Source organism: Dendrobates tinctorius, unplaced genomic scaffold (assembly GCF_039654945.1).
Source record: "Dendrobates tinctorius isolate UK_male_01 unplaced genomic scaffold, ASM3965494v1 ptg000083l, whole genome shotgun sequence".
NCBI lineage: Eukaryota > Metazoa > Chordata > Amphibia > Anura > Dendrobatidae > Dendrobates > Dendrobates tinctorius.
In genome coordinates, this window is record NW_027361751.1 from 19,924,563 (window position 1) to 19,949,195 (window position 24,633).

A 24,633-nucleotide genomic window follows, 5' to 3' on the forward strand; every position below is an offset into this window, starting at 1 on the left:
CGGGTGTGCACCACCACCGTCAGAGACACTTGATTGCACTATGAGGGACCCTGTGCCAGTGCCCGCGCCCAAGAGTCGGCCTACCCACCTGTCCAGGGCAACGGCACTCGCACGGTGTCATGCGGTAGGTGGTGACCCCGGCCATGGGGGGAGGAGGCAGCACAGTTAGGGAGTTTTAGAAAGTGGCATATGTTGATGTTGGACATTCAGCTGATGCAAAAGGCGAAATAGGTGAAGTACCAGGAAGAGGTGGACCAAAGCAAGCCATTTTTCTGTCACCCTATGTGTCATCAGGGGAAGGTGGGACAAAATCCTTGGAAACCCATGCGTGGTTCATTTTAATGAAGGTTAGATCATCCACATTTTGGGTTGACAGACGGGTCCTTTTTTCTGTCAGGATTGATCCAGCTGCACTGAAGACTCTTTCCGATAGCACACTTGCAGCTGGGCAAGCGAGCTCCTGTAAGGCATATTGGGCCAATTCAGGCCAGGTGTCAAGTTTAGCGGCCCAATAGTCAAAGGGGAATGACCTGTGTGGGAGAACATCGATATGGGAGGAAAAGTAGTTTGTTACCATAGTTGACAACTGCTGTCTCCTGTCACTTTCCATCGATGCAGTATTACCAGTTGTGTGAGCGGTATTTGAAAAATCAGTCCACAACATTGTCATGAAACCCCTGTCTCCAACGCCACTTCTGCTGTGTGCACCACGAACACCTCTGCCAAGCTGCCCCCGGCCCGTACGGCTCGTGTGAGAACCATCACCGCTGCTGTGTGCTGGGAATGCCTCAAGCAACCGATTTACCAGAGTTGCTTGTTTATTAGCCAATATTAGGTCAAGGTTCTCCTGTGGCATGATGTTTTGTAATTTGCCTTTATAGCGTGGATCCAGGATGCTGGCCAACCAGTAGTCGTCATCGTTCATCATTTTGGCAATGCGGGGGTCCCTTTTTAGGATCTGCAAGGCATAATCTGACATGTGGGCCAATGTTCCCGGTGTCAATGATGCACTGCGAGTGCTGGGTGGAGGAGCACTTTCTGGCAAATCCACATCCCTCCAGTCACGCACAAACCCTGTACCAGACCTTGCCACGCCAACATTTTCACTTGCCCCACGAGATGCATCCTCCTCCCCTAAGTTATCATCCCCATCATCCTCCTCCTCCTCCTCTTCTTCCTCCACCTCGTCCAGGAGAGGTCCCTGAGCAGACAATGGCTGAATGTCATCAAGGATTCCCTCCTCCTCTTCCTCCTCATCAACTTCGGCTGCAGACGCCTGCTCCTTAAGGTGCGTCAAAGTTTGCATGAGCAGACGCATAAGTGGGATGCTCATGCTTAGGATGGCGTCGTCTGCGCTTACCAGCCGTGTGCATTCCTCAAAACACTGAAGGACTTTACAAAGGTCTTTCAGCTTCGACCACTGCACACCTGTCAACTCCATGTCTGCTCTCAAAGTGCCTGGCCATGTATCCTCCCACAAATGCATTATGGCCTGCCTCTGCTCGCACAGCCGCTCCACCATGTGCAGGGTGGAGTTCCACCTTGTTGCAATGTCGATAATGAGGCGGTGGTTGGGAAGGTGGAGCAATCGCTGCAGCTTCTGCATACGAACGAAGTGTACAGGCGACCGGCGGATGTGCGCGCACAGACTTCGCACCTTCTGGAGCAGGGCTGTTAACTACGGATAATTTTTGAGGAAGCACTGCACCACCAGGTTCAAGGTGTGAGCCAAGCAAGGTATGTGGCTGAGTTTTGAAAGGGCTATGGCTGCCACAAAATTACGGCCGTTATCACTAACTACCTTGCCTGCCTCAAGATGTACACTGCCCAGCCATGACTCAGTTTGTCGCTTCAAGTACTCGGCCAGCACCTCGGCGGTGTGTCTGTCGCCCAAACACATCATCTGCAACACAGCCTGCTGACGCTTTCCACTAGCTGCTCGATAGGGGGACACATCATGTGCAACAGTGGCAGCTGCAGATGGAGTGCTCGTACGACTGCGCTCTGTGGACGAGCTTTCGCTTCTGGATGAGGTGGAGGAGGAGGAGGGTGGAACGCCTACAGCCAACTGTTTCCTATACCGTGGGCTAGGCAGCACTGTCCCACCACCGCTGTCCCCTGTGGACCCTGCATCCACCACATTAACCCAGTGCGCAGTGATGGACACGTAACGGCCCTAGCCATGCCGACTGGACCATGTATCAGTTGTGAGGTGCACCTTTCCGCTCACTGACTGCTTGAGTGTATGGACAATGCGGTCTTTCACATGATGGTGGAGGGCTGGGATGGCTTTGCGAGAGAAGAAGAGGCGACTGGGTAGGTCATAGCGTGGTACTGCATAGGCCATGAGTTCGCGGAAAGCTGTGCTTTCCACCAACCGAAAGGGCATCATCTCAAACGAGATTAGTTTGGCAATGTGGGCGTTCAAACCCAGTGTACGCGGATGAGAGACTGAGTACTTTCTTGACCTACTCATAGTGTCTGGGAGGGTGAGCTGGACTTGAGAGCTGCATATGGTGGAAGTAGCAGTGGACAGGGCGGACTGAGAGAGGGTTGATGATGGTGATGGAGTTGGTGTTCTTTCTGATGGCCTAGAATCAGTCTTTCGTTGATATAACAGTGGGATTCCCTGACTGCTGTGGCCTTGCAACGACACCTCAACATTTGCTGCTGTGCTAACCGGTGGGCTTACAGTGGGGGAAACAATGTAGCGTTGCTGACTACCTTCGTTGTGATCAGTTGCACATGTGGCACTTGAGGTTTGGTGTTGTGTCCACGCTTGCAATTGCATGCTGGTTAAATGTCTAAGCATGCAACTGGTATTCAAATTTTTCAGATTTTTCCCTCGGCTAAAGGTCTTTGCGCACATCTTACAGATAACCTTGGCCTGATCATGAGGATTTTGTTCAAAAAAGTGCCACACTGCACTCTTCCTACTTTGGCAGACATTTTGCGGCCTAGCACGCTGTGATCTTTTGACCCTCTGGACAAGCTGTCCAGCAACTCTTTTGATGTTTGGAACCTGTCTTTGGAGTGCTCTGGGCCTGCCAGATAACAGCTGTTGCGATGTCGATGTCTGCTGTGGATGCTCCTCATCTGAGCTATTGGAAGCAGCCTCTTCCCCCAATGGATGCCAATCTGGGTCAACAACTGGGTCATCCATCACCTCCTCTTCTATGTCATGTGCACCTTCCTCTGTGTCACCGTGTAATGGTGGTATAGTGTGCGGGAAGGGGCACCTGAGTCTCATCAGGGTCAGAATCTGGCTCTGTACACTGCGAGGACAATGTAGTGCTCTGAGTGAATGTACCAGCAGAATCATCCATCAGCGGCTGTGCATCAGTGCACTCCATGTCAGATTCATCTTGGCCTGGGTAATTCACCATTTCACTTGATAATCCAGGCATGGTATGTGAAAACAGCTCCATGGAGTAATCAGTAGTATGGCCTGCGTCATCCTTCAATCTTGGTTGGGGTGAAGGACACAAGGAAAGGTGTGGTTCATGAACATGAGCCTCCAATGACGACTCAGTGCTTTTACTTTTTACAACTGAAGAAGAGGAGGCGATAGAGCTGGACGCTGAGTCAGCAATGTAAGACAAAACTTTTTCCTGATGCTCTGGCTTTAAAAGCGGTTTGCCAACTCCTAGAAAACTAAGCGTTCGAGGCCTTATGTAGCCAGACGATGACGCAGGCTCAACACCTCCTGCATTCGGTCCTATTTTGCTCTTGCCACTACCATCAGATCCACCACCAACACCATCATTACCAGCTGCCAACCCCCGCCCAATTCCATGGCCTCTTCCACCAGCCTTCCTCATTTTTGGTAGAAATGTAGACAAAATCCAACAAACTATATAGTATGTAAAACAAGGTGTCATTAGGACAGGGGAGATTTTGAATTTCTGCACACACTTTTGGACACTGGACACTTTTGGATTGTGTGAGGCCCACTGATATCTGAGCGCTATGTGACAGGCTCGATGGCACAGCTGTGACCTAAGTGACTAGAGAATAAGTGAGATTTTGAATCTCTGCACACACTTTTGGACACTGGACACTTTTGGATTGTGTGAGGCCCAATGAATATCTGAGCGCTATGTGACAAGCTCGATGGCACAGCTGTGACCTAAGTGACTAGAGAATAAGTGAGATTTTGAATCTCTGCACACACTTTTGGACACTGGACACTTTTGGATTGTGTGAGGCCCAATGAATATCTGAGCGCTATGTGACAAGCTCGATGGCACAGCTGTGACCTAAGTGACTAGAGGATAAGTGAGAGTTTGAATCTCTGCACACACTTTTGGACACTGGACACTTTTGGATTGTGTGAGGCCCAATGAATATCTGAGCGCTATGTGACAAGCTCGATGGCACAGCTGTGACCTAAGTGACTAGAGGATAAGTGAGAGTTTGAATCTCTGCACACACTTTTGGACACTGGACACTTTTGGATTGTGTGAGGCCCAATGAATATCTGAGCGCTATGTGACAAGCTCGATGGCACAGCTGTGACCTAAGTGACTAGAGGATAAGGGAGATTGGATTGCTTTTAAAAAAGCAGTTTGCGGAGCAGTGGGTAAACAGCAATGCCAGCCTGTCAGGAAGCCTTAAAAGGCAGCCCAACAACCAACACCACTGATACACCACTATATAGCCTCCCCTTGCACTGCACACAGTGACTGGTGTGTTGTGCAGGCCAAATTGCTATCAGCAGCAGAAGCAGTTTTTTTTTCTTCTCAGCAGGACAAAAAAAAAAAATTGGGATTGCTTTTAAAAAAGCAGTTTGAGGCCCAATGAATATCTGAGCGCTATGTGACAGGCTCGATGGCACAGCTGTGACCAAAGTGACTAGAGGATAAGGGAGATTGGATTGCTTTTAAAAAAGCAGTTTGCGGAGCAGTGGGTAAACAGCAATGCCAGCCTGTCAGGAAGCCTTAGAAGGCAGCCCAACAACCAACACCACTGATACACCACTATATAGCCTCCCCTTGCACTGCACACACAGTGACTGGTGTGTTGTGCAGGCCAAATCGCTAGCAGCAGAAGCAGTTTTTTGGTCTTCTTCCCTGCCTAACGCTCTCCCTACAGAATCAGCAGCAACCTCTCCCTATACTGAGATCGGCAGAAGTAAGATGGCGGTCGGCGTGCACGCCCTTTTATACCCCCTGTGACGCCCACCAAAGCAAGCCAATCACTTGCATGCCCTTCTGAAAGATGGTGGTGACCCGTGCCTATGTCATCACATTGCCCACAGTGTCCGTGGATCCTGATTGGCTGAAAAAGAGCGCAAAACAAACTTTTGAAACGCGACTTTGGCGCGTAAGTCGCCGACCTCGTGGCCGACCTCATCCTAGGGTCGGGTTTCGTTTCATGAAACCCGACTTTGCCAAAAGTCGGCGACTTTTGAATTTTTTCGACCTGTTTCGCTCAACTCTAGTGATTACTAGTGACAGCAATAACTGGTAGATGATTGGGCTACAAATTACAATTACAAGTCAGCATAATAAAACTCAGTGGAACCAAAATTCAGAAATGACTTTTAACCCCAGGGCTTTCGTCAACTTTCTGCAGGATGCGAAGTGCACAGGTTGCTTTAGCCTCTATTACTTGACATATAGCAAGAGAAAAATTCCCAGATGTACATTACCTTAAAAACTATTCCTAACCCGTAAACTTTTCCCCATTTTTTTTACGTTACACCTACAAACTTAAATGTTTTTTTATTGGAATTTTATGTGATATACCATCGCAAAGTAGAGAGTATTTGTAAAGTGTAAAGTGAAATTGGTTGCTCAGGATTTTATTTATGAGTATCAGACTAAAGGGAGCTGAATACAAATGCACGTCACAATTTTCAGATTTCTATTTTTAAAATAATTAGAAATCCATGTATCATTTACTTTTCACGACACATAGATTCCCACAAATACCTATTTAAGTTTGTGGTTCTATTGTGAAAATATGTGGGAAAGTTCATGGGGCATGAATACTTAGTCAAAGCATTGTATACGCCAATGTGCCTAATGGAACACATGCACCCAGTGTATGCCAAAAGAGTCCCTTTTCCATACTCTGGACTGGTATTTATCAGTTTTTTTACATTGACGGTCTAATACTGACATATTGGCAGCAAAGTGTTAGGCGTTGGGTTCCTGTCGCTGCACAGCAGGAATCCCGAGCCTTGCTTCCAGCGGTCTTCCATTCCTCTCCAGCTGCAGAGGATGTTCCTCAGCAAGCTCATCGGTCCCGGCGCTCTGCCCAGACCAGCTCCGTGGGTTTGCTTGCTGCTGCCACCTCTGGCACAGCTTTGGCAATGCAGGCTGCTCAGCAGCGAAATTCTCCAGGGACTAAGTCCTCATGTCGGGCCACTGAGCATGCCCGCGGAGTGATCTCCCATTGAAGATCGACGGTCACGTGCTCAGGTCCTGCTCCTGTTCGGATTGGCCCATCCGAGAAGCCAGGAAGGTCCCGGATGCTCACGGCTATAAAAGGTTTGCATGGCCACTCGGCCATGCGCTAGGATAGACTGTATTTTCAGACTATGAGGAGTGAGTGGTGTATGCACGTATGAATGTCTCTGGTGACTGACTCCTTATGAAACCCCTATCCTTGGTACGCATGTGTTGTGCAGCCTAGCCTGCTAGCGCCCAGGCTTAGGCATAGGTAGGTCAGAGTTCGAGTCAGGCATTAGCCATCATCAGTGACTCGGCACGCCTCCGTGCCCCACACTCCATAGCCAGCGTCTATAGCGGCGCTTGTGGCAGCGACGCCATGCGCTCAGTGGGCCTAGAAGGACTCTAACCCCATGTCCTTGGGGTATAGTTCTGTGGCCGCTTGCTGTGCGCTCTTTGGCCGGGCTCTGTGAGTTAAACAGGCTCTGTCATCCACGTTCAGTGGCTGTGCGGCTCTGTGAATTAACATAGTCCGCTCCTGTTCACATTGGGTGACGTAACCCATGTGTGACTGTTTTTACGCCGCTCTATTCTGCCATTACCTAGCAGCAGTGTACCACCTCTGCACGGTGGACACCGGGCTGCGAACACACCTACTATTATTTTATAATTTGGTGCATTCCGCCAACCCTAACTGTTGTGAGTTCATTTTTCCCTTCACCATTGAGGTCTGATGAACTCCCTCCTCTGGTGAAGGAAGGTAGTGAGACTGATTACCAAACACCTGGACAGCTAGATGATAACTGGGTGGCTGGAATTGAGGACTTGATATAAGGCTGCCGACGCCCTTCTTCCTGGCTGGTGATTTTCCTGCTGGATTCTTGGAGACCAGTCTGATTCCTGTGTCTCAAAGCTAAGTTTTTCTGCTCTGCTTTGTACTCTTCAGTTTTGTTTTTTGTTTTGCCTTGTTTTTTGGGAGTTCTGCCATCCCTGGCCGGGGGTGAGCTGAATTCCATTTGTGTTTCTAATCTGTTGATCTTTTGCTCTGTCTTCAGAATATACCTGTGTGCTGATATAGTCTTTTGAAGCCTAGCGACTTCAGGGCCTGTTTTTCCTATCAGTCGGTTGGCTCATTTTGATAGGGTTTTTGCGGATGGCAGACAGCAGCTTTCCTATCCTGTCCTATGTAGTTAGCTTGGGCCCCATCATTTGCTCAACCTATCTTTCTATCTATGTTAGTGTTTTCCTCTTGCTTCACCGTCATTATATGTTGGGGGCTGCCTATTGCTTTGGGGTCTGCTCTGGGGCAGTTTAGTTTTTCCCCTTTCTGTCTTTAGGCTATGTAGCTCTCCGGCTGTGATCGAGGGGTCTAGGGCACCGTAGGAACCCCCCACGGCTACTGCTAATTGTTGTGGATAGGTTCAGGGGTCTGCAATCCGATAGCTGCCAACCTCTCTGGTTTTTCTGGACTTAGCTGGTATTTTGTTTTTTCCTCCTTCGGTGACTCATCATAACATCTAACATTATCCTAGCGCCAGGGTCTGGCTAATAATGGTGGACGAACAACGACTACATAGATACATCCAGCAGCTGGAGGGTAGGTTGGCAGCGTAGAGCGTTCCACCTCAGCTGCGGATGTTACTTCGGTCGCTGTTCAAGCAGCTACAGAGGCTGTCGCCCGTGTCTCCACGGCCAGCCCTGCCCCGACCTTGTCTCGCCTCCCGCTGCCTGAAAAGATCTCGGGTGATAGTGCTTCATGCAGGGGTTTCGCGAGTCAGTGCTCAATTCACCTGGAGTTGCTGGCCACACGATTTCCCTCTGAGCGGGCCAAGGTGGGATTTATCATGTCCCTTCTGTCGGGCAGGGCCTTGGAGTGGGCCACCCCGCTGTGGGAGCATGGTGATCCCCTGGTACGGAGTGCCACCTATTTTCTGGTCTCTTTGAAGCAGGTGTTCCTGGGGCCTCGGGTCACGCACGACACCGCACTGCAGTTGCTGGCCCTAACCCAGGGTTCGTCTCTGGTCAGTCAGTATGCCATCCTCTTCAGAACTCCGGCCTCAGAGCTTGAGTGGCCAGATAAGGTTCTCATACCTATATTCTGGAGAGGCCTGGCTGATCATGTCAAAGACGCCCTGGCCATCAGGGAGGTGCCCACCACTTTGGAGGAGCTCATTATGGTCTCCACCCGAATTAACATTCGCTTCACTGAGCGAGGGCTGGAGCGCTCCAAGTCCCGCCAACAATATAGATTGGCTCCAAACTTTGCTAGACCACTGGAACCTTTCGGTCAGCTGCCTGAGCCTCCAGAGGCCATGGAGGTGTCTCGCACGGGGTCCAGGGTCTGGTCCGCGTGGGTACCTTCAGTCTGTTTCCGTTGTCGGCAGACTGGGCACCTAGCTAACCAGTGCCCACAGCGCCCGGGAAATGCTCCCGTCTAGTGGTTATCGGAGGGTGCCTACTAGACACAGCAACTTTTTCCTCCAAGCTCCTGTTTAAAGGGGCGTTAGAATTTAATTCTTCCACTCTGGTAGTGGAGGTTTGTGTGGACTCTGGAGCGGAGGGCAATTTCATGTCGTCTGCCTTCACCCTACAACATGCAACCCCCCTGGTCCTGCTACCTCACCCAGTCACTATCAGAGTGATGAATGGTGCGACACTCCCGTCCCAAATCACCCACCAGACGGCTCTACTGAGACTCTCAATGTCTCCTTCCCATCAGGAGATGCTGTCTCTTCTTGTCATGCCCGAAGGTATCGACCAGGTCCTCCTAGGAGTTCCCTGATTACGAGCTCACTCTCCTCACATAGAGTGGTCCTCGGGAAATATTCTCGGTTGGAGCAAGTCCTGCGAGGGTAGGTGTCTGAGGGACTCCGTGCAGGTCGCTTCCTCTGTGGTTCCCGCAGATCTCTCCTCACTTCCCAAGCCGTACCAGCAGTATGCAGACGTTTTCTCCAAGAAGGCGTCGGAGACCCTTCCGCCGCACAGCCCTTACGACTGTCCTATTGACCTCTTGCCCGGTGCTGAGGCTCCCCGGGGTCGAGTCTACTCCCTATCTCTCCCAGAGACAGAAGCCATGTCTCAGTATATCAGAGAGAATCTGGCAAGAGGATTCATTAGGAAGTCAGTGTCTCCGGCGGGAGCGGGATTCTTCTTTGTCCAAAAGAAGAATGGAGAATTACATCCGTGCATCGATTACAGGGGTCTTAACGCCATAACTGTTAAGAACAAGTATCCTCTACCCCTGATATCAGAACTGTTCGATAGGCTACGGGGAACGAGAGTGTTTACTAAGCTTGATCTGGGAGGAGCCTATAACCTGATTCGCATCCGGAAGGGGGACGAATGGAAGACGGCATTTAACACCAGAGATGGGCACTATGAATACCTGGTGATGCCCTTTGGGCTATGTAATGCGCCAGCCGTCTTCCAAGACTTTGTGAACGATATCTTCCGGGATATGCTTACCACCTCGGTAGTAGTTTATCTGGACGATATTCTCATTTACTCTCCAGATATTGACTCCCACCGGAGAGATGTTCGCAAAGTTTTCGATCTCCTGTGGGCAAACTCCCTTTACGCCAAGTTGGAGAAATGTGTGTTTGAGCAGGAGTCCTTGCCTTTCCTGGGCTATATTATCTCGGCCCAGGGGTTAGCCATGGATCCTGCTAAACTACAGGCGGTGATGGATTGGCAGGAGCCCCATTCTCTCAAAGCGGTGCAGCACTTTATGGGGTTCATAAATTACTATTGCCAATTCATCCCCCATTTCTCAACTTTGGTAGCGCCCTTGGTAGCCCTCACCAAGAAGGGTGCAAACCCCAAACTGTGGTCGGAAACTGTCTCCAAGGCCTTCGCCGCTATTAAATCCCACTTCGCTAGCGCTCCCATTCTACATCGCCCCGATGTAGATAAGCCCTTCATTCTGGAGGTGGATGCCTCTTCCGTCGGTGCTGGAGTGGTCCTGTTCCAGAAGGACTCGCAAGGTTGGAAGCACCCACGCTTCTTCTTCTCTAAGACCTTCACACCGGTGGAGAGGAATTATTCCATCGGGGACAGGGAGTTGCTAGCAATGAAGCTGGCCTTCTCAGAGTGGAGACACCTCCTGGAGGGGGCTCGCCATCCTTTACAGGTGTTCACCGACCACAAAAATTTGGTCTATCTACAGACTGCCCAGCGGCTGAATTCTCGCCAGGCCAGCTGGTCCTTGTTCTTCTCACGATTCCATTTCACCTTGCATTTTATCTCTGGGGAGAAGAACGTCCGGGCCGACGCTCTTTCTCGCTCCCTGGTGTCATCGGGGGAAGGAGGAGCCTCAGCTGATAGTTCCATCGGAGAGTCTGAGGACCGTGGCTCCAGTTGCTCTCGAGTCGGTACCTCTGGGCAAGACTTTTCTCCCTGCCCATCTGCGACCGGAGGTCCTCTCTTGGGCTCATTCGTCCAGAGTGGGGGGGCATTTTGGGACCAAACGAACCTCTGATCTTCTGGCGAGGACGTACTGGTGGCTGCATATGGCTCGTGACGTCAGGGACTATATTCAGGCGTGCGTCTCTTGCGCCCAGAATCGGTCCTCTCGGCAGCGGCCCGCTGGGTTACTCTATCCCCTGCCGATAGCGGACAGGCCCTGGGAGATGGTCGGTATGGACTTTGTGGTGGGTCTGCCCAAGTCCAGTGGCAGCACCGTCATTTGGGTGGTCACCGATCATTTCTCCAAGATGGTGCATCTGGTACCACTCTCGCGGCTACCTCCTGCACGGGGACTGGCAGCGTTGTTTATTAAACATGTTTTCCGCCTGCACGGCATGCCGGATAAGATTGTCAGCAACCGGGGTCCTCAGTTTGCGTCTCGGTTCTGGAGAGAGCTCTGTTCTCTGCTCAGCATTGAGCTAAATCTCTCCTTGGCCTATCATCCCGAGACGAACGGGTTGGTTGAGAGAGCCAACCCGACCCTGGTGACATATCTGCAACATTTTGTCTCGGCCAGGCAGGATGATTGGGCATCCTTGCTGCCGTGGGCGGAGTTCGCTTTGAACAATGCTGTGGCCGATTCCACCGGTCAGACCCCATTCCTCTTGAATTACGGCCAGCATCCGCACGTCCCCGTGCCCATGCCCGTGTCATCCACCGACTCTAGGGTGGCAGACTGGGCGGTGGAGGCACGTGACATTTGGGATCGCACGCAGGATGCTATCTGGGCCTCCAAGGAGAGAATGAGGGTCTCCGCTGACGCACACAGGCGTCCTGCTCTGACCTTCGCCCCTGGCGACTTAGTGTGGCTTTCTGCCCGAAACATCAGGCTGTGGGTTAAATCCGCTAAGTTCACACCGCGCTATATTGGCCCTTTCAAGGTCCTCGAGAGATCAACCCTGTGTTTCATGTGTCTCTCCTTAAGTCGGTTCACATGTCCCGGTTTTCTGAACCATCTGCCGGGACATCGGACCTGTCTTCAGACGAGTTCGAGGTCAATGCCATCGTGGGATGCAAGGTGATGCAGGGCAAAAAGATTTACTTGGTGGATTGGAAATGAGGCTCAGACCTGGGAGCCAGTGGAGAACATCCACGCTGCTCTTCTCATTGCGGAATTTGAGCGCAGCGAGGAGGGGGGTAATGTTAGGCGTCGAGTTCCTGTCACTGCACAGCGGGAATCCCGAGCCTTGCTTCCTGCGGTCTCCCATTCCTCTCCAGCCACAGAGGAGGTTGCTCAGCAAACTTGTCGGTCCTAGCGCTCTGCCCAGACCAGCTCCGTGGGTTTGCTTGCTGCTGCCACCTCTGACACAGCTTTGAAAATGCAGGCTGCTCAGCAGCGAGATTTTCCAGGGACTAAGTCCTCATGTCGGGCCACTGAGCATGCCTGCGGAGTGATCTCCCATTGGAGATCGAAGGTCACGAGCTCAGGTCCTGCTCCTGTTCGGATTGGCCCATCCAAGAAGCCAGGAAGGTCCCGGACACTCGTGGCTATAAAAGGTTTGCATGGCCGCTCGGCCATGCGCTAGGATAGACTGTATTTTCAGACTATGAGGAGTGAGTGGTGTATGCACGTATGAATGTCTCTGGTGACTGACTCATTATGAAACCCCTACCCTTGGTACGCATGTGTTGTGCAGCCTAGCCTGCTAGTGCCTAGGCTTAGGCGTAGGTAGGTCAGAGTTCGAGTCAGGCATTAGCCATCATCAGTGACTCGGCATGCCTCCATGCCCCGTGCTCCACACTCCATAGCCAGCGTCTATAGCGGCACTCGTGGCAGCGACGCCGTGCGCTCAGTGGGCCTAGAAGGACTCTAACCCCCGTGTCCTTGGGGTAGAGTTCTGTGGCCGCTTGCTGTGCGCTCTTTAGCCGGGCTCTGTGAGTTAAACAGGCTCCGGCATCCACGTTCAGTGGCTGTGCGGCTCTGTGAATTAACAGAGTCCGCTCCTGTTCACATTGGGTGACATAACCCACGTGTGACTGTTTTTACACCGCTCTATTCCGCCATTACCTAGCAGCAGTGTACCACCTCTGCACGGTGGACCCCGGGCTGCGAATGCACCTACTATTATTTTATAATTTGGTGCATTCCACCAGCCCTAACACAAGGTGGCTCAGTGGTTAGCACTGCAGCCTTGCAGTGCTGGGGTCCTGGGTTCAAATCCCACCAAGGACAACATCTGCAAGGAGTTTGTATGTTCTCCCCATGTTTGTGTGGGTTTCCTCTGTGTTCTCTGGTTTCCTCCCACATTTCAAGACATACTGATAGGGAATCTAGATTGTGAGCCCCATTGAGGACAGTGCCAATAATGCCTGTACAGCGCTGTGGAATTAATGGTGCTAAATAAATAAATAAGGCATATCTTTTGATGATATCACGGTCTGTGAAATATGATGTCATCATTTGATATATTTGTGTTCACCTATCCTTTGTCTGTCATGCTTGTAAGGCTAATGTTGTACTCGAAATCTCACCTGAAGGATTAATGCAACTTTTTGCTATAAGCATAGAGAGTTGCTTACAAGATTCAGCTCTTGTATGGCACTTAGTCCCTGATTCTTGAGAAAGCTGGTGTAAAACACTATCGTAAGTCACAAAATGTTCGCCCAACTTGATGTTGAGCCAAAACTTTGGTGTTATAGTGAGTTGCATTGAGAAAAGGCAACCTATCTAACTACTATGGGGCACCTGAAGACATCCCATTCCAGGATGGTCTTGTCTCCTGCCTGGGGAGATCCTATAAATGATCTACAGGTGCTGCAATGGTAGAAGACAAAGAAACATTCTTAAGTCAGTGAAATGAGATGAGTGAATTGTGAATTTGCATTGTACCTGTTTTTGATCCTGATTAAATCAAGCAACATTTGAAAAGTGCTTTTAAAGTGATTTTTAAGTTGCTATGAGGCCCCTCGTCCTCTCTGTATATTATTGGGTTTGGGCACTCAATGCACCATAAAAAGATTATGAGACGTTAAAAGTTAACTTGTCCTTTTCGACTTGTTCTTTCGTCATAACACTAGTACATTCAATAACTACATGTTCTCAAAACACTGTCATTACGTTCGCGACAGGAGGTAAATAAAATGATACAACGTCCTAGATTGTCCATATCATGTCTCTAAACTTGGGTTGAGGAAAGTGGAATGCGTATTGGAGTGTATTGTTTGGGTACACGGCTTTTTGTCTGGGAACATTATACCTTTTGACATCTTTAGTTATCACACCACCAGTTTGGATTAGTTTTTTTTAACACTAAAGGCCCCATCACTCATAACGATGCTACAGCGATCCCTCTAACGATACGACCAGATAAGGATCGTTGCTGCATCGCTATGTGATCGCTGGTGAGATGTCAATCTGACAGATACGGCAACCCATAGCGATCTTTGTAACGATGTCGGTGGTCGTTGAAACCCTGTCACACTACTTCTGTTCTGTCGATGCAGATCACGATGTGGACTGTACTCTGTGATGTTGTAGGCACCCAGGTGTGATTTAGTGTTGCCTTATCTCCGATTGGTGGTCACTACTGCGTTCTGATTGGCGGCGCTTCTGTTCTTTGTTCCTGACCCCGTGAACAAAGGCAACCTAGCAGCGCTTCTATTATTTGTTCCTGCCTGCTTGTTGGTTTACAGATCGTAGTAGCGTTCTCCAGCTGCGACTTCAAACCGAATTCTATATTCTTCCACGCTATTGTTGGACACCTATACTTTGTGCATGGTAGGTATCTTTGGGGTCTCAAATGAGATGTACTTTAAAGAACAGCTTCCAATTGTCAGCTGTGATTGCTTGGGAGGGAGGGAGGGCGTGGCACCTATCTGTGTCCATATGGGTTTGTATGGGCAGACATTTTAGGTGGGCTTGTGTGCACACACCCGTGAAAGCTGAAAAGTTGTGCGCTTCCAACTTTTTCTTTTTTTGGGGGGTTCTAAAAGTACCGTTTGTGGTCTCAAATGCATTTCCATTTCATCAATTTTATCGAACAGCTACAAGTTCTCTGCTATCATTGCCATTTTTTCTATCTGTGGATGGGCAGCCATTTTAGGTGGACTCGTGTGCACACACACACGTTTTCACGACTACAGTAGTGCGCGTCAAACGTAATTTTTTTTTTTTCAAATTTTCCATGTATGCTCACTGTATGCTTATCTTTATTTCAGATGTCTTACAATACTGAGGAGTTTGTTCGTTAACTTATCGAACTGTATCCCTTACAAAAAGGGAGGCATACGAGAAAATGATTGCCCTCTTTAAGTGGCATAATGCATGCGAGAAGGTGGATGAAAGCCTTGTTCGCAAAAAAATCCAAGGTCTACGCATGGTGTATAAAAAGGAGCTCAACAAGGTGGAGAAGTCAAGGAAGTCTGGTGCTGGCACGGATGAGGTTTATGTGCCCTCGTTGTGGTACTATCACTTGCTTGGCTTCACCCGTGACCAGGAGCTACCACGGGCAGCGGTATTATCGGTGTGGCCGACCCTGGAAGAAGACCCTGCGATCCATAATGATCCAGACTCCCCGGTTGGAGATGTAAGTACCTTCTTTGCTTCCCAGAATATAGCAATTTAAATTTTTATGTGCATTCCTATCGTTGAATTGAAAATAGTAACTAAGGTTTTATCTGTTTAATTATGCAGTTTACAAACGTTTTCCCTTCCAGTTCAGATAAATACACTACTATACTCTTTTTGCCTGACTCCGTTCTCATTACCTTGAGTTAACCCATGCTGGTCATGATAAATCCAATGCTAACTAATTATGTGTTGTGCTACATGATGTTCAAAAATATTTTTTGGGGTTTTGCTTTAACCGTTATTTTCTTTTTCTGCAGCCTCATCAGCAAGAACTTGTTACGCCAACAACTTGTCATGATCCAGGGTGGATCTGACAGATTAAATGCACAAGTAACTTTTTTTTTTTCCTGTGAGCTGTTTTGCTCAGGGTTGGTTTTGTCCCCGGTGGCCAGTATGGTCATTGCACTTGTGCTTAGAGATAGTTTTGCCCCGGTGGCCAGTATGGTCATTGCACAGGTGTTTTTAGAGATAGTTTGCCCCCGGTGGTGGTTAGAGTAATTGCACGGGAATCACTAACTGGTGTGTTTGCTCTATAAAGGTGTGTCAGTAGTGCTCACTCACGTTGGTGATATTATTATTATTGTTGGGCTTTACAACCATCCTGGGTGAAGGAAGGAGCTGGATGGGGAGCTGGAGGAGAGTCCAGGGCGGCTCATTCAGACTCCTGGAGTGGCAGCTATGGTGTCAGCGAGGAGTTTGTTTAAAGCATGGTGGAGTGGCAGCTATGGTGTCAGTGACAAATTCCTGCAAAGCTTGGTGGAGTGGCAGCTATGTTGTAGAGCTGCACTCAGGTGCTGGACTCGGTTGCTGGATAGTTGCACTCTGGTGCTGGACTCTGTAGGTGGACAGCTGCACTCAGGTGCTAGACTCTGTTGGTCCAAGGCGGCACTCAGTGCTGGACGCTGTTGCTGTAAAGCTGCACCCAGGTGTTGGACACGGTGGAGGAAGATGCACTCAGGTGTTGGTCTCTGTTGCCAGGAGCAAATGCATCAGAGCAAAGCTAAGTGTTTCCCTGCTTGTCACTTTTCCTCATGTTGGTGTTAGTGCAGCGGTGGGGACAGTGCCTGCGCCACCAAGCTCCCTAGCAAGGGATAAGTGTAGGGTATGCCAGGGCTACAGGTTCCTGAGCAGCGCCCGGTACGGAACCGGCATAGGGAACGTTAGGAGAATTAGGGACACTGACTCAGGGGAGTGCAGGAGGTCTCCACGTTCCCCGTTCCCTATTGCAGGGCCCTCTATTGTAAATGTTTCCCTATCCCCATTTGTCTTGTTGTATTAGTTACCAGCCTGAAGGACGCGTCACACTGGACAATTACACTTGCCGTGTCCTGTTGTATTAGTTACCGGCCTGCTGGCCGTGTCACACAGGATGGGGCACGTGAAACACAACTGAGGACATTACAGGTAGTGAGCACAGTATAGAGGACCCTTGTGAGGGGTATAGTCAAGAGCCAACGCCCTCTACTCTACCTCGTCAACAACAGCTTTCTCGAAAAAGAAAGGCCGCCGTGCAGCCATCTCCTGATCTTCTTTCTTTGGCTAATCAAATTTTGGCTAATCAGGCCAAGACCAGCATGGACACTTTTGCTAACTTTGCAGCTGATGGACTGGGTAAGCTGGATGCTAGACAAAAGAGACACGCCGAAAGGGTGATATTTGAAACTAAGTAAAGCCGCAGCAGGTCAACTGGATGAGTCTTCAACAGTACGAAGTGTGCTCGACCGTGATCCTTCTGAGCAGTTATGGACACAAATGCCGGAGCCACTTCGGAGCATGCCTGTGCGGAGGATTTGTCCTCAGCAAAACCTAATGATCCACACCCCCCCCAGTATCCCGCGTTTCCACAATCTTTTTTGTCCCAAATTTCTTCTCCGCCCAGGCGAGGTTATTTGACTGAAGAAAACCAGTACCAGGAATTGTAGCCGTTTTACTTTTTGTTTTGATTTGTATTGTAATATTGTAAACTAATTGAACATTTAACAGTTTATTAACTTATGTTATTGTTGAAATAATTGTTGTATTTAAATAAAAAAAATTTTGGTTTTATAACTTCCAGTGGGCTTTGATGAATTAAGCATATGCTTTTAGCCAGGACAACTTGGCTGGGTAATGGGCTTGGTGCATCTATATTGATGCGTAGATGTTATGGATGTGAGTAGATGTAATGAATGTGCTAGATCAGGGGTCTCAAACTCAGCAGAGTAAATGGGCCGCACATGAAAAAAAATTTGACACGGAGACCCCTGATCATGTGACCCCTGACTCCTTCCCCTCCTGTGACTCATCCCAGGTACTGTGCAGAGTGTGCACACAGAACAGCCATCGTGGATCGCAAGCTCCTGAATGCGTGCTTTCCCTGCCTCAGGGACTGAGACATGTGGTTCACCGCGGCCCGCAGATGCCTGCCTCAGGGGCCGTGTTTGAGACCTCTGCTAGATGAAACGTAACATTTAAAAAAAAAAAAAAAAAAAGACCACAACAGTGGATATGAACTATAATTATTTTTTAATAACAGGGCTAAACAATGCCCAGACATGGCAGCATAAACAAAAAGGGAAAAAAAAAAAAATTAGTTGTTGGTGCCGCTCTGTTCTTGGGCCGCCAATGAGCGTAACAGCAGGGCTCTGTGTTGCTCTAAAGCTTCAATTGGCTCTCCCCAGTGAAGCCACCTTGTCTTCATTAGTAGGTATTTCTAAAAGGAAAGGAATTGTTAAATCTTAAATTCTATACAAGGATCAAATTAACAGGTATGTGTTTGTTATTTCACACTTACGGTTTAGTGCTTCCTGGTGTTCAACACTGGATGCCGTGCCAGCCGTAGCTTCGGGTGGGGATGGGCTGATGGACCACCCCGATCCTCTGGCACCTCGGGCTGTGGGTTGGCAGTCGAGTCCTGCTGGTGCTCCGGCTCATAATTTGCCTCCTCCTCGGGCTCCGGGTCTGCAGGTGCAGGAGGAAAAAATACTCCATTATACACAATGCGATAGTAAACTAAAGGCCGAAGAGTAATCTAAAGTTTAATTAATCAGATATTTATTATTATTAATTTGAATTTAAGATGAGCGACTGTGACATTTTTAAGGTTGAGTCGGGTTTCATGAAACCCGACTTTCTCAAAAGTCGAGTCGAACGAAATCGGCCGACTATAGGGAAAAGTCGGAGATCCGACTGAAACACGAATGAAATGAAAAATACTTCACTTGTTACATGACATGACTGATATCTATTTTAAATTCTACAATACCTCCAAAAACGGACAGTATATTACTCCATACAGTATTATGGCCACCACATAGTGTGCCATATAGAATAATGAGCCCCATATATTTCTCCATACAGAATAATTTGTCCCATAAAATGTTCCATACAGTATATGATGAGCTCCACATAATGCTACAGTATATGATGGGCCTCATGGATGATGTTCCAGTGTATGATGGGCCCCCCAAATAATGCTCCATATATAATGGGCCCCATTTCTAATGCTCCAGTGTACAATGTGCCCCGTAAATGCTGCTCCAGTGTCTGATGTCCCCCATTTGGAATGCTCCAGTATATGAAGGGCCTCATGGATGATGCTCCAGTGTATGATGGGCCCAAATAATGCTCCATATATAATGGGCCCCATTTCTAATGCTCCAGTGTATAATGCGCCCTGTAAATGCTGCTCGAGTGTCTGATGTCCCCAATTTGGAATGCTCCAGTATATGATGGGCCTCATGGATGATGCTCCAGTGTATGATGGGCCCAAATAATGCTCCATATATAATGGGCCCCATTTCTAATGCTCCAGTGTATAATGGCCCTCGTAAATGCTGCTCCAGTATCTGATGTCCCCCAATTGGAATGCTCCAGTATATGATGGGCCTCATAGCTGATGCTCCAGTGTATGATGGGCCGAAATAATGCTCCATCTATAATGGGCCCCATTTCTAATGCTCCAGTGTATAATGGGCCCCGTAAATGCTGCTCCAGTATCTGATGTCCCCCAATTGAAATGTTCCAGTATATGATGGACCTCATGGATGATGCTCCAGTGTATGATGGGCCCAAATAATGCTCCATATATAATCTGCCCCATTTAGAATGCTCCAGTATATGATGGGTCTCATGGATGATGCTCCAGTGTCTTATGGGCCCAAATAATGCTCCATATATCAGGGGGTGGGTTAAGGGGTTAACAAATGGGACAGTTTAATAGGGCGGGAAGTTATGAACATGTCAATACTAAATATATTTTTCCTTTTTTTTATTTTTCAAAATATTCTGTTATTAGGGAGGTTTTGTTATGTTTTTTTTTTTTAAATATTAGTTTTTTTTTTTGTTTTTTTTTTTTACATTATTCCCATTTTTTTTATTTTTACATTGTCCGGGGGGGCATCAATGGCATGTGTCAGATCGCCGATCTCGCACGTCACACAGCGATGTGTCAGATCAGCGATGTGACAGGCGCAGCACAAGGCTTCCTCATGCCTCTGCCATTTATATATCAGAAGTGCAGTGAGTGCTGCTGATGGAGGCAAACTTATGACGGCTATTTATAACAACACTCACCACGTTGGGATGTGCTCTGTTAGCGTATGCTGGCAAGGCGGTCACTCGATCTGTAACGCAGATCTGCCAGCTTTTTCCGTATCTGCGTGGTGGAGCGCTGAATCCCGAAGTGTGTTGCCAGGCCACGCTTAATCCTGCGCAGCACAGCCTGCTTGTGCAGAACAGGATGCTCATCCTGTTCTGCACAGTCGTAATCTCGGGCATCTAAAGTATTTCTTCGATGAGGTGACGCACCTCAGCCTCCCCCCACGGTGATGCACGTCACTGTGATGCACGTCACTTGGCCGCCATTTTAACTCCTCTGAAAACAAACTAGGCGACAGTAGCGTTGTAAGACATGCCCACGACGCATCAGCTCCGCCCAGTGTTATTGACGTGCGGCGGCTCTTTGAGAACGCTAATGCATTCCATAAAGAATCGCCTGTGATTTCACTTTCATAACTGTGACGCAATTGCGTCCTGAAATTGATGCTTCATCTATATAGCTTCTGAGGTCATAAAATAACACTGGGATGCTGTATGAAGGTTGTTTAGTGAATGGATATATATCTCTTTTTGTAAATAGATATATATCCATATGACTATATATGTATGCATACATGTATGTCTGTGAGTATGAATGTGTATATGTGGGTGTGTATATGTGTGTTTGTATATATGTGTGTAGATGTGTATGTATAGGAATATGTATGTTTTTATGTATATATCGGTATACAATTGAGGATACGTTGGTTTAAGAGCAGCACGTCCATGCTTAGCTTTCCTCCCATCTTTCGTCTAACATGCTCTTTGACAATCTAAAATATGGTTTCAGCCCCCATCACTCCACTGAGACAGCCCTGACCGAAATTGACCACTTTACAAAATTGACAGTTGACCACTGCCTCCTAATACAGATTCTCTCCTCCTTTGGCATTAAAAACCTCGCCCTTTCCAACCGCACATTTAGTGTGTCCCACTCCCACACTACCGTCTCATCCCACCCTCTCTCTGTTGGAGTCCCTCAAGGCTCTGTTCTAGGACCCCTAATATTCTCAATCTATACACTTGGCCTGGGGCGACACAAAGTCCCACGGATTCCAGAATAATAATAATAATAATAATAATAATAATAATAATAATAAGGGCGCTTACAACAGAAACAATGAGAAACCAAGGTTTTGTTAAGTAAAAAACAAAGTTTATTAGACAAAGCATAAGTAAACTATAAAAATACTGAAGACAAACATAATTATCCATAAGCAAAAAACACATTATATTATACAAATCTGTATGAGTACTGTTAACTAATATATATATATATATATATATATCCTATCCCATCCTGATGAATTTATATATATAAAAATTTGGTTAAAAAGTGACTAAACTATTAGATTATCACTAAGTGAGAATTCACATTGTAATATGTTTGTATAAGATGGATGTATCATAGGGTAAATCCAGTGAGGTACTATTACTAACCTTGAATTAGTGATGCTGGTATTACAGCTGATTCTGGTGGGTGTTACCCAAGGCAGCCTTCTTTGGTTGCTTTTCCTTGATAAGTGAAACATTTATCCAGCATTTTATGCTATGATTAAGGGTCAAATATGATCCGAAACGCGTAAGCCTACACATGCTTTTATTACATGGTATTGTAATTTTTAATGATGGACTAAATAAACGCTTTTTTTAATTTTTCTATATTGTGTGCTGGAACTACAAAAGTTTTTTTCACTGTTAACTATATCAGTAGTAGTCCACTATAAGTTCTGGTCCTGCCAATTAACAGCACTGTGCCCGTTAAAATAATAACAGTAATTGTCTCTGCAGGTCTTCGCATCCTGTGTGTTTCTTCCGGGTCCCAAAGGTCGAAGGCCAGCAATTGCGTGTTCGTTTGCCTGCCATTCGCCGTGCTGAACTTGTTTGTTACTTTGGTTCACATAGTCCACAAAGCCAGGAGGACAGTATGAAATTGAATCATGCCGGCGAAGAAAATTGTGAAGCACACAACAGGTCAAAACAACAGAGTCAATAGACTCAAGTTTCATGTTAATGGGTGTGTGCAAAACCCAAAAGCGATTAGCCATGATTCCAAAGGCATTTTCGACAACACGATGTGCCCTTTATACACGGTAATTATAAATTCTCCTTTCCGGTGTGAGACTTTTTTGAGGGAAAGGTTTTATAAGATTGGGATGAAGTGGGAAGGCCTCGTCGCCAATAAAAACAAAGTTCAGGTTTCCATAAGTCTCACAGTTGGGAGGCAAGTGAAGTTCAGAGTTATATAAACTCTCTCCAAAAAATGTATTCTCCAAAACTCCACCATCGGAAACCCTTCCGTTCATTCCAACATCGACATAAATGAATTCGTAATTAGCGTTTACAAGGGCCATCAGGATGATGCTGAAATAGCCCTTGTAGTTGAAGAAATATGATCCGCTGTTAGGTGGTTGAGTTATACGGACATGTTTACCGTCCAAAGCCCCACCACAGTTAGGGAACTGCCACAGCTGATCAAAATAGTTGGCGATCTTGCTCCATTCCGCCTCCGTGGTGGGAAACTCCATGTAGCTCCGAAGACAACTAAAAATCGCCTTACACATTTCCGGAATGAGAACACTCAGCAGTGGCCTTGAAATGGCGGAAGAAAAATGTAAGTCTTGCAAGGAGCGTCCGGTGGCCAGGAATTGCAGCGTGACTGCCAATCTTTCATCTGCTGGGATGGTAATTTTTTCAAGTAAAAATGTGAAGGATTCCTCAGACATCCGCAGATAATTGCGGAAATCATGAGGATTTTTATCCTGAAGCTCTTTCACCAGCTGCATGTGGGACAATTCGGACCTCTTCTGCAGCCATTCTCTTGTCCACATGCAACGCTTTCTTTTTGAACGCCTCTCCTGCATCCGTGACTCATCTTGACGCCGAGCTTCCTCACCAAGCAATGCAGCAACCACGACAGCTCACTCCGCATTGTTCATGATGGTGCAAACTGAAAAAAAAAAAGGTTACAATAGTTGTTTTGTTGGGGGTTGGGTGCGTGCACACAAGACCACCTAAAATGGCTGACCAGGCATTAAACATACACACAGACAAAAGAAACCACACCCTCCCTCCAACCAGAGCAATGAAAGCAGATAATTGGAAGCTGTTCTATAAATTTGTGAAAATGGAAGCGCATTTGAGACCCCAAATGATACCTACTGTGATCAGGAGAACCGTTGATGAATAGAAAAATCAGTGTGGAATCGCAACCGGAGAACGCTACTTCGATCTGTAACCAGCAAGAAGGAACAAAGAACACAAACGCTGCTATGTTGCCTTTTTCACGGGGTCAGGAACAAAGAAGAAAAGCGTCACTGTGTTGCCTTCTTTAAAGGCAAGGACGCCAATCAGAGCGCAGTAGCAACCACTAGAGTTGAGCGAAACGGGTCGGCCAAATTCAGAATCCGACGACTTTGGCTAAAGTCGGGTTTCGCCGATCGAAACCCGACCATAGTGTGAGGTCGGCCATGAGGTCGCCGACCCGCGCGCCAAAGTCACGTTACCCACAATGCTTCCAGCGCCTTTTCTCATCCAATCATCAAGGATGCACACTGTGGGCAACACGATAACATAGGCGGCAGCTCCCACCATGTTAGAGAAGGGCATTGAAGTGATTGGCTTGCTTTGTGTGGCGTCACAGTGCTTATAAAAGGCCGTGACCGCCGACCGCCATCTTACTTCTGCCGATCTTTGCATAGGGAGAGGTTGCTGCTGTTTCAGCTAAGGCAGGAGGTATTGAGCCTGTGTCATCGTCTGGCACAAAAAGGCCTTTAAGGTTCCTTTTTCTGGGAGTAGGTAAACCGCTTTTAATGCCGGAGCATCAAGAACAGGTTTTGGCTTACATTGCCGAAACAGTCTCCACCTCTATTGCCTCCTCTTCTGAAGTTACAAAAACTGCAAGCACAGAGTTGTCAGTGCAGGCCTCTGGTCAGGAACCACACCTTTTGTTGTGTCCTTCACCCACACCAAAAGTGAAGGATGCTGCAGCACACACTTCAGATTACTCTATAGAGGTCTTTTCACATACCATTCCTGGGTTATCAAGTCAAATCTTGAATTCCCCAGTCCAAGATGAATCTGACATGGAGTGCACTGATGCACAGCCATTGCTAGATGAATCTGCCAGTACATTCACCCACAGCACTACATTGCCCCCGCAGTCTACTGAGCCCGAATCAGACCCTGATGAAACTCAGGTGCCCCTTCCCGCATACTATACCACCTTACATGGTGAGGAAGGAACAGAGGAAGGTGCAGATGACATTGAAGACGAGGTCATGGATGACCCAGTTGTTGACCCAGATTGGCATCCATTGGGGGAAGAGGGTGCTGGTGACAATAGTTCAGAACAGGAGAAGGATCCGCAGCAGGCATCGTCATCGCAGCAGCGGTTATCCGGCAGGCCCATAGCTGTCGAAAAACTTGGCAAGAAAACTAAAAGAGTTGCAGGACAGCTTGGCCAGATGGTCAAATTAGCACAGCGTGCAAGCCCTGAATATTTGTACCATAGTAGGAAGAGTGCAGTGTGGCACTTTTTTGAACAAAATCCTACTGATGACGCAAAGGTTATCTGTAAGAAGTGCTGAAGGACCTTTAGCAGAGGGAAAAATCTAAGAAATT

General features: G+C 47.8%; 1 long non-coding RNA gene across 1 annotated transcript; it reads right to left on the reverse strand.

Moving 5' to 3' along the window:
- Positions 1–17,920: 17,920 nt before the first annotated feature.
- Positions 17,921–18,365, reverse strand: LOC141097232 (uncharacterized). Its single transcript, XR_012233891.1, has 2 exons — positions 18,206–18,365; positions 17,921–18,124 (listed from the first exon to the last, which is right to left on the reverse strand). It is a non-coding gene; the product is annotated as an uncharacterized lncRNA (long non-coding RNA).
- Between the last annotated feature and the right edge of the window lie 6,268 nt (positions 18,366–24,633).